The following is an 11191-nucleotide window of genomic DNA, read 5'->3' as shown; positions in this document are numbered from 1 at the left end:
AACTGCTCCAGGTATTTCAAGCATAATGGTATTTAGGACAGAGAATTAGGTGCTTAAAAGCCTTTGGAAGGGCTGAAGGAGCTAATGTCACATTAATTTTCATTTGTGCCACTGCTTCTATGGTTGGTCCAGAGAATAGAGAAGTTGCTGCTGCTGTCACCCAAAAGCCAGAAAAGTTCAGAAAAGCACTGTTGACTGTCTACTGAGGCCGAAACTGGCAGGGAAGCAAGCCAAAGCCCAAGCAAAAAATACCGAGCAATAATTTATGTCTTTCTGCCACTTTCCAGATCTCAGGAAATACATCCCACTTGACAAAATGTAAATGAATCCAGAACACTGGTGGTAAGGGCATCTGGGAAATGTAGTTCCCAGGATTCCAGTATGCCTTGGGGAGAGCTGAGAAGGGTATGAGAATGAAAGCTATTATTAGTTTTCTATTGTTGCCATAAAGTTACCACAAACTTAGTGGCTTAAAACAATACCCACTTATTATCTCACAGCTCTTTAAGTCAGAAGCCTAGTGGACTCAGCTGGGAGCACCGTTTAGGGTCTCATAAGACTGGAATCAAGGTGTCAGCCAGCCAACACTCTGGGGAAGAATCTGCTTCCAGGCTTGTTCCAGGTTGTGGGCAGAATTCATTTCTTTAGTGTGGTTTTCATGTGGTTCCTTCCATCTTCAATCCAGTACCCGTGGTTTGGGTCCTTCTTATGTATGAAATCTTTATGAATTTCCTTTCTGCTGCATCTCTCTGACCTGCTATTTTGCCTTTAGGGGTTCATGTGATTATATTGGGTTCACCTGAAAAACCCAAGCTAATCCCTCCATCTTAAGGTGAGTTGATTAGTAAGCTTAATTATATTTGCAAAATCCCTTTTGCCAAAGATGTAACATAACCATGAGAGGAATACCAGGGGACAAAGATCATGGGAGTCAGAATTCTGCCTACCACAATTCTCACTGGAAGAAACTATCAAACAAAAAAATTCCAACACAAAAGGTTAAGAGATTTGCTCAAGATCATCCATGTTATTCAGCTTTATCAATTTTAATAATAATAACTACAATGTACCAAGTGTCTACTATAAGTCTGGAAATATTCAAGGAGGTGTCTCCCTACTATCCCATGTATTTTTTTAAATCAAATATAGACAATATATATATATATTTTTTGCGGTACGCGGGCCTCTCACTGTTGTGGCCTCTCCCGTTGCGGAGCACAGGCTCCGGACGCGCAGGCTCAGCGGCCATGGCTCACGGGCCCAGCCACTCTGCAGCATGTGGGATCTCCCCGGACCGGGGCACGAACCCGTGTCCCCTGCATCGGCAGGCAGACTCTCAACCACTGCGCCACCAGGGAAGCCCCCTAGACAATATTTTATAAGAACTGTAAATGGAGTATAACCTTTAAAGATTGTAAATCACTATGTTGTACACCTCTAACATTTAATACTGTAAATCAACTATACATCAATAATAATAAATAATATAAAAATCAAATAGCAAATTGAGAGACTTCATAGTACTTCATATACTGAGTTATGAGAATTAATTTAAATAACATGGATAAGTGCTTAGTGCAGTGTCCGGGACAATTAAGAACTCAATAAATCCTTTGTTGTTATTATTCCCATTTTAGAGACAAGATCATTGTGGCTCTGAGAGGTGACCTAACTTGTCCAAGACTACATGGCTAATAAGTAACCCAGCACAATTTTGAATACAGATTGTCCAATTTCAAATGTGGAAATAAATGGGAAAAATGCATGTAATGAACTTAATTGACATAATGCCCAGTAAATATCGATTCTTATTAAAATGGCACACAAGATACCCAATCACCCTAAATAGGCATGATATTTCTAAAGGCTACTTACTCACTATTGACTGAATTAAGTCTAAATTCCTTATCTGGCTCCAGTTTACTTGCCTCACACTCCCTCCCACACCATCCTTCTCTCTCAGCAACCCTATACATACCCTTCAATTATATTCAAAATTGTTATTTTCTCAAGAGATCAGATTTGTGGTTAAGAGAGGTGTGGGGGGGCAGTGCTGGGCACGGAGGGAAGCAGTGGAAATCAGATGAAGCTGGTCAAAAGGTACAAACTTCCAGTTATAAGATTAACAAGTACTAGGAATGTGACATAACAACACGTTAAACACAGTTAACACTGCTGTATGTTATATGTGAACGTTAAGAGAGTAAATCCTAAGATTTCTCATTACACACAAAATTTTTGTTCTGCTTCTTTAACTTCGTATTTATATATGATGAATGTTCACTAAACATATTGTGATAATCACTTCATGATGTATGTAAGTCAAATCATTATGCTGTACACCTTAAACGTATACAGTGCTGTATGCCAATGATATCTCAGTAAAACTGGGAGAAAAAATTTTTACGAAACAAAAAAATTGTGCAAAGATTGGCAACATTTTACATTTTCCCTAGTGTTTGATGTAAAACAGCTGGATTCTCACATCTGTTTCTGCATTCAATCTGTTGCAAAAGACGTAAATTTTCTAGAAGCTTCTGGAAAATTCCATTGAACACTTGCGACTATGAGAATGAAAAAGGCCAATAACATCTTCCTATTGTTATGAAAATAGAATGACCTTGTAGACCTCCAGGGATCCCTGGACCATATTTTGGGAACAGACTGGGTTAGAGTAGGTTTTTCTGTTAATGACCTATTTCTAGATTGTCCGACCTTGGCTCATTTTTCTAGTAGCCAGTAGTTATAGGCAGGCAGCTCCACCCTCCATGATGAGGAGGCCTTAATCGAACTAGCTGATGGTGATATTTCCTGCACCCGGTACAGTGAGGGTACTTAACTATTCAATGAACCCAGGATAATCACCAAAAGTGTGGTTATTCGGCCGCAGAGTAGGTCTCTTTAAGTCTGATGCAGCCTAGCTTGGCAGATCCCTGGGTCGATTTAGGAAACTCGAGAGAACACAATGGGGCCATGACCACTCGCCTGGGTTGCAAAATTTAAGGAGTTGTCACAAACCTCTGAAAGCAAGATCAATTATATTTTATTGTAGTGTTTTAAAAATTCAAATGGGTTAGCCAGTGCTTGCGGACGGGCCGCCTGTTTTTGTAAATACAGAGTTTTAATAGTGATTTTCGGAAAACTTTCAGTTGCTCAAAGTAGAGGCCCAGCTCAGGCGCTTGGTCGCGTAACCCGCTGGTAGGTCTAACGTCCTGACAAAGAAGCGCGGGAAGGCGAACTTTCCGCACCCCTCAGCAGACTTCCACTTCCCCGCCGCGTTCTCCCCGCCCCCTTCACCCGCTCGTCTCTGATTGGTTGGGCTGCCGCAAGTGCGCGCTGCCATTGGCCGGAAGTCCATCGGGGCTGGGCGCAAGGGAAACTTACCTCAGCTGGTTCGCGCGGAAGCGTTATTGTGCTCGGCGGCAGCGGTTGTCGGCGGTTGTCGGCGGTTGTGGGGCGAGAAGCGGCTGGCGCGGCGCCGCTCTAGGTACGTTGGGGCCGGGCGAGAACCCTGCGCGAGCGACAGTTGGCCGGGACGGAGGTTTCTTGCGCGCCGCGCGCCTGAGTGCCGGCCTCCGGAGGCCTCGGAGCGCCGCGCGAGCCGGGCGGTTGCGGCGGGGTTGACTCAGATGTGTCCGCGGAGTCGTTGGGGCTCCGACCCGGCCGGCAAGACAACGGCGAAGGGCGAAAGGACGTGTCTCCACCCGCTGTCCGAGCGGGCGGCGGGCAAAGCAGGAGTGGTGGGCGGCGGCGCGGGCGAGTCGGGGCCGCGGAGGGACGTTGCCTCAGGGTTTGGTACTCGCCGAGTAAGTAAGTGGAAGCGTGGGGCCCTACCGGATACAGACTAACGGAGAAAATGTAGTAGTCCTCCGCGCAACTTTGGGATTCCGTCGCCAAATTTCCAGGAGTTTCAGTTATAATTTATCTGAGGAAACCAGGTGCCAGAACAGTTAAGTGATCTTCATCAGGTGGTGGGGAGGCTTTCCTTGATGTACATTTTATGCAGAAGGTACTAGAACATCAGGGAAAACAGAAAATTCCGAGCCTTAATGCCCACATGCCTTTTTAAAGGAAAGCGCCTGGAGCACAAACGTGTAAAGTACACCTGTGGAGCTCACCAGTGTTGGGATGCTGTGATTGAAGGATGAAAGCCGTGTAACGGCAGGCGTGGTTCTTTAACACAGTTTATTTTTGAGGAAGTTAAAGAGAAAAAAACCATTTCCTGCTTGTCGCCCTTCCCTCACCTACTTTCAATTTTGGCAAGTTCAAGAATGTGTCCTGTACAGAGGAAGCAATTATTTTGCTTTGTCTCTCTGATTACAACCTTGCTGTGCTTGGAAAACTGGCTTGGAAAACTGACTTCCACCTTTCCGTGATACTGTGTTGAAGATGAAGTTTCCAACATTGTAAGCCAGCACGTGTTGCTTGCTTTGTGACGAGCCGGTATTCACTGCTCTGGAGACTCATAGATGGTCAAGACCTAGAAAAAGATGATCATACTGAGTAATTCATTAGGAATAAAATGTTAAAAAAATAGAAGAATTATGTGAAACCCACTTAAACGGGCTGTTATGCTAGATTGGGATTTCATACTTCTTTATTATGATTTTGTCATATATTGTAGCCAGTAAATGACTGGCGACAACTATTTGCAAAACAAATGGGGAAGAACGTTCAAGATAGAAATAATTTATATCACAGGAAAGCTATTGAAAATACAAAAATGAAGCATCTGGCTGAAGGACTGATTACATTGAGTTCAGCTCTTTTGAAGTATGTCTTAGTTCGTTCATCCTTCAATACATTTTTGGAAATGTTGAGTCTGACCGTAATCAAATTAATCTACTTAACTCTCAGTCTTATCTGCAGATTTGTACAGACTACATCCTAAGATTGACTTCTGCCTCAACAGAAGTGCATGATTTGCATCTTTTAAGAACTGGTGTATCTAGGTACATCTTGAATTTTCAGCTGTTTATCTTATTGACGCTCGTACTTCACCTCAACCTTCAATTCTGCTGTATTTCCTTGCTACTTAATATCTTGAATTCTGGTATGAAAATATTGCATGATCCCTGCATCTTTGCATGTGCAAATCATGTAGTTCTCTTATAGTGGGTGTGTACAGATGTATTTCATTTGATATCAAATTTTAAATAATATATTGGATACTTGTTAAAAATAAACTATGATTTTAAATGCACAAGAGTACTAGTTCTCATTAAGTTGAGTGAGATTATATTAAAATACAAAGAAACATATTCTTCTATCTTATTTTGTCTCATGTCCTTACATTGTTTAAATACTTATTCTGTTCTCTAAAGCTTAATTAAACCTTGACCCATACCTTTAAAATGCATTACTATAGACTCAGGTAACTTCGTATCCTTTTTTTATCTTTACCAATCTAAGTAGGACAGAAAGATTGTAGTCGGGTAATATCTAGAGGGAAGTAAACATAACTGTTTGGGTAGGGGAGATAATTGGATATAATGTGAATTTTTGAATTTCTGATTAAATTTCTAGGCATATAAGGGGTGTTTGTGTACAGCTCTTATTAAATTTAACCATTAATTATATAGAGGCACTATATGTATCTACTAAATGTGGTATCATTAGTATACCTTTGAAGTTCTACTGTGTATAGTGCTGCTGATATGAAATAGCTTATGGTAAAGCTATGGCAAAACTTGCTGAGGCCTGTTCTGGTACTCTTTATTAAGGAAAAAATAACCCTGGGTGGCTTTCCAGAGGTTCATTTTTATAAGTTGAGTATTCATTTAGGCAGCATTTAATAAAACTTCTACATGAAAAGCATCTCACTGAGGATATAAAAGTAAGACAAGTCTCTGCCCACAAATATCATGACTAAAATATAAATTTCTAATGGGAAATTCAGATAAGGAAGTAATTCTCTTGGGGGAAGTCTTTCTCTGAAGAGATGATCTTTAAACGAGACCTTGAAGGAGTGGAGAATAAGGGAAAATGTTGGTATATGACCGTTCTGATGAATTTGAAAAAAAAGTGAAGAATAGGTTTATAGGAAATTCAGAGATAAAATTTAATAGCTTCAGGAAAAAGGAAATATAAAAAAGATAATGTAGTCGTGATTCTCTGGTTATGTATTTGCTTGTAACAACTCAAGTATTGATTTAATTACAAATGTGATGAAAAGCTGTATAGGGTATAGAAAAGAGCTAAATCCTCATCTGTATGTATAGGACCTTGATAGTGGCTAAAATTTGTAATTCAAGAAATACTACTGTGAATGTATTTTAAAATACTGAGATTAAAAAAAAAGTTAGTTTAAAATGATTGTTACTAGGCATTGAGTGTTGACAAGCAACTACTTTATTTCACTGTGAGCATTTTATGCTGCTTAATTTTTTTTTTTTTTTTGGTGGTACACGGGCCTCTCACTGTTGTGGCCTCTCCCGTTGCGGAGCACAGGCTCCGGATGCGCAGGCTCAGCAGCCATGGCTCACGGGCCCAGCTGCTCCGCGGCATGTGGGATCTTCCCGTACCGGGGCACGAACCCGCATCCCCTGCATTGGCAGGTGGACTCTCAACCACTGCGCCACCAGGGAAGCCCTATGCTGCTTAATTTTATACCACTACGTCGATAAAATTTTTTTAAGTAAAAGCAAAATTCTACTAGCACTTAGAAGATGCTAATGCTGCTGGTCCATGGACCACATTTAGAGTAGTAAGGATTAGTTCATGCTCATTATAAGATTGTCACCTGGCACAAGTTGGTCATGTTTTGTCCTTTTGTCGACCACTATATATCCCTTAAAGGTAACCTTGTTACTTCATAATATCTGATTTGTACTTGTGATATGAGATTTGAGTCTTACAATCCTGGGTTTAAATACTGGCTCTGAACTGTGTTTTTCTGAACAAGTTATACAACCTAGCTTAGATTTGTTTTGGTGTAAATGTAAAATATAACAGGAATTGTGCTTTATTTAGTATTGATATTTATAATAAGGTAATATCTCAGCAACAAGGATCACTAGAGATAGAGACATTTTGTAATGAGAAAAACCAGTCCAGCACCAGGAATAGAGAAAATAAACTCAATCAGTATGTACCCATGGCTTCAAACTATATACTGTAGGGGGGGAGAGACAGTGATTCAGTTAAAAGAAATAGACAAATCATAGTGGAATAGACAAGTTGTGGAATCATAGTGGATCACTCTGAACACACTCCTGTTTTAATAGCTGGAAGATTATAAACAACACAGCTAAGAAATTTGAACTAGTTGGCGTCGACATAGAATAACACTGTACCCAACAATGTTGGAATACAGGTTTTGCTCAAATACACATGGAGCTTTTGAAAAAATTGGCTGTGAAACTAGCCTCAACAGATAATACAGGATGGAAATTATTCAGAGGACATTCTCTGATTACAGTGCAATTAAATTAAGCTAACCTTCAACAACAAAACTGCAACTTGGAAATCTGCAATTGCCTGGAAATAAATGTATTTCTAAATAATGCACAGATCATAGAAGGAATTATAATGGAAATTAGAAAGTATTTTGAACCAAGTAATAAGAGGGCTTATCAGAATTTGTGAGACTTGACAAAGAGACAGGACTTAGAGGAAATTTTGTAGCTTTAAATGCAAAAAACCAAAAAGGACTGAAAAAGATTTGAGTTTTATCTCAAGCTGGAACAAAAATCAAGCCTGAAGAAAATTGAATCATAAAACTAACAGGAAATGATGAAATAGAACACTGCATACAATAGAGAGGAAAGTCAGAATGTCAGTGCTTTGACAGTATTGATTAAATGGATAAATTTCTAGTAAGAGTGACCAAGAGAAAGAAAAACAAAACATGTCAGCAATATCAAGAATAAAAAGAGACATCACTACAGATCCTGCATATATTACAAATGTAATTAGAGAATATTATGAAGAACTTTATAAACTTGAAATTCTGTTAAATTTTGAAATTTTGTGTGAAAAAAACAAAATTAACAGAAAAGTAAAATATGAATGATTCCTATATCTATTTTTAAAAATTCAAACATAATTGAAAACCTTTATCACTAAGTTAACTGCAAGCCCAGATGGCATTATGATGAATTATTTCTAACATTTAAGGAAGGAGTAATACTATTTGCAGACAAAAACTCTTCAGAGAATGGAAAAAGACTTTCCAGTTTTTTAATGAAGCCAAAATAACCCTGATTTCAAAACCTGATAAAGGAAAAGAATGACTCATCTTTCTCATAACATTGATACAAAGTCCTAAAAAAATGTTAGCAAGTTGAATACAGAAACATGAAGCAAAAAAATGGGCATATTATGACTGACTGAGGTTTCTTTCAGAAATAAGCTAGGTTTAGTATTTTAAGAGATCAACCAATATGATAGAAGTTAATTGAAAAAATGAGATTATATTATCTAAATATATATGAAAAGGATAAAATTGAAAATGCATTAATGATAAAATCTGGGAATAGAAGGGTATTTTATTAATCTAATATAGAGCATTTGTAAAACGTATAGCAAAAATCATAGTGGTGTTAGTGAAACTGCACACCCCTTTCAAGATTGGTAATAAGTGAAGGATGCCTGCTAACAGCATACCCATTCATAGCATACTGGAGGTTCTAACTAGTGCAATAAGAAAAATAAGGCTTAGCAAGAAAATTATGACACTACATAGAAAGTTCAAAAGAACTTACTTGGTTTAATAAGTGAATTTAATGAATTAGTTGGAGATACGATCAATAAAAAAGCACTGATTGTATTTCTATATGATACCAGGCAGAAAAATGAAATTTTAAAGTGATGCCACATAGAAAGTATTAAAAAATGAATATTAAAAAATGAATGCCGGGCTTCCCTGGTGGCGCAGTGGTTGAGAGTCCGCCTGCCGATGCAGGGGACACGGGTTCGTGCCCCGGTCCGGGAAGATCCCACATGCCGCGGAGCAGCTGTGTCCGTGAGCTATGGCCGCTGAGCCTGCGCGTCCGGAGCCTGTGCTCCGCAAAGGGAGAGGCCACAACAGTGAGAGGCCCACGTAACGGAAAAAAAAAAAAAAAAAAAAAAAAAAAAAAAAAAAAAAAAAAATGAATGCCTATGGGATAGAGGAGCAAAAGACATGAAACATATAAAACAAAGTAAAATGGTAGCCAGAAATCCAGCTATATCAATATTAATGTCAAGTGTGAATGGATTAAACAATCCAGTCAAATACCAGATTGTCAGACCAGAGGAAAAATAGCATCCAACTATATGCTGTCTGTAGGAGACACACATAGATTGAAAGATACAATTATGTTGAAAGTAAAAGCATAGAAAAAATCATGTGAATAGCAACTATAAGAAAACTAGAGTGGCTATACTAATTTCAGACAAAATAGACTTTAAAATAAATATTAGAGGTAAAGAGGGACATTTTGTAATAAAAGGTGCAGTTCCTTAGGAAGTTATAACAATTACAAACATGCCACTAACTAGCGCCAAAATATATGAAGCAAATATTGACAAGAACAGAGAAGTAGCAAATTTCAACAATAATAGTTGGAGACTTCAATACAACACTTTCATAATGGAAAACTAGGTGAAAGATCAATTAGAAAAGACTTGAATAACGCTGTAAATCAACTAGACCTAAGAAACATCTTTTGAACACTCAACCAAACAAAAGCAGATTATATTCTTCTTAAATGTACATAGAAAAATTTCCAAAATAGACATTATGCTAGGCCATAAAACAAACCTCAACACATTTTAAAGGACTGAAACCACAACAAACTACATTCTGTGACCACAGTGGAATGAAATTAGAACCTAAGAAGAAGAAATTTGAGAAATTCACAGCTATGTGGAAATTAAACAACACACTCCTAAATAATGAGTGAGTCAAAGGAGAAATCATGAGGGAATTTAGAAAATACTTTCACATTAATGGAAATGAAGACATAACATACAAAACATTTTGGGTGCAATTAAAGCTTTTCTTAGGAAATTCGTTGTGATAAATGCCTATATTTAAAAAGAAGACTTCAAATCAATAAACTGACTTTTAATCTTAATGCAGAAAGAGGAAACTAAACCTAAGCAGAATGAAGGAAATGATTAGTAAAATCAAGAAAGAAAAAAATAAAATTAATAAAATCAAAAGTTGTTTTTCAAAAAGATCAACAAAATTGACAAACCTTTACCTAGAGTGACCATGAAAAAGACTCAAATTACTGAAATTTGGAATGAAAGGGTGCATTACTACTGATCTTGCAGAAGTTAAAAAGATAATAAGAGACTCCTATAGAACGATTCACTTATATACTGATCAGTTTTATAGATGAACTAGACAAATTCTTTTTTTTTTTTTTTTTTTTTTTGTGGTACGCAGGCCTCTCACTGTTGTGGCCTCTCCCGTTGTGGAGCACAGGCTCTGGACACGCAGGCTCAGTGGCCATGGCTCACGGGCCTAGCTGCTCTGAGGCATGTGGGATCTTCCCAGACCGGGGCATGAACCTGTGTCCCCTGCATCGGCAGGCGGACTCTCAACCACTGTGCCACCAGGGAAGCCCTAGACAAATTCTTAACAAGACCAAAATGAACAAAACTGACTCAGGAAGAAATAGAAAATCTGAAAAGCAAGTAAAGAGATTGAATTAGAACACAAAGAAAAACTCAGATGGTTTTTGTTGTTGAATTCTACCAAGCGTGTAAAAATACCAATTTCTTACAAATTCTTCAGAGAAATAGAACAGGAAGGCATACTGCCCTGATCATTCTGTGAGGCCAGTATTATCCTGGTAACAAAACCAAAGACACTGTAAGAAAATGACAGAACAATATCTCTTATGAATATAGGTGCAAAAATTGTCGACAAAATACTAGCAAGTTGAATCCAGCAACGTCATGACCATGTAGGGTTTATCCCAGGAATGCAAGGTTGGTTTCACATCCAAAAATATATTAATGAATGTACCATATCTATAGAATAGAGAACAAAGCCATATGGTCATGTTAATGCTGAAAAGGCATATTCTGACAAAAATCCAAGGTTCCTTCATGGTAAAAAAAAAAAAAAAAGCAAAGAAGTAGGGTTAGTTGTGAAATTTTTTTTAACCTGATAAGAGGTACCTGTGAAAAATCTACAGTTAATATCATGCATAATGATTAAAGACTGAAGGTTTTCCTCCTAAATAGGGAGCAA

At 38.3% G+C, this 11191-nt stretch overlaps 1 protein-coding gene across 1 annotated transcript in view; it reads left to right on the top strand.

The window, feature by feature from the left end:
- The first annotated feature begins 3433 nt into the window (after window positions 1–3433).
- ATF7IP2 (activating transcription factor 7 interacting protein 2) overlaps window positions 3434–11191 on the top strand; it is a 73909-nt gene continuing 66151 nt past the window's right edge. Inside the window, exon 1 of the mRNA XM_070043623.1 lies at window positions 3434–3487. The gene's annotated coding sequence lies outside the window, so the exon portion shown is untranslated. The remainder of the gene's footprint in view (window positions 3488–11191) is intronic.

The sequence above is a fragment of the Globicephala melas genome, chromosome 15 (assembly GCF_963455315.2).
Source record: "Globicephala melas chromosome 15, mGloMel1.2, whole genome shotgun sequence".
NCBI lineage: Eukaryota > Metazoa > Chordata > Mammalia > Artiodactyla > Delphinidae > Globicephala > Globicephala melas.
Note: the sequence above shows the minus strand (reverse complement) of the source record. Positions and strands in the feature narration are given on the sequence as shown.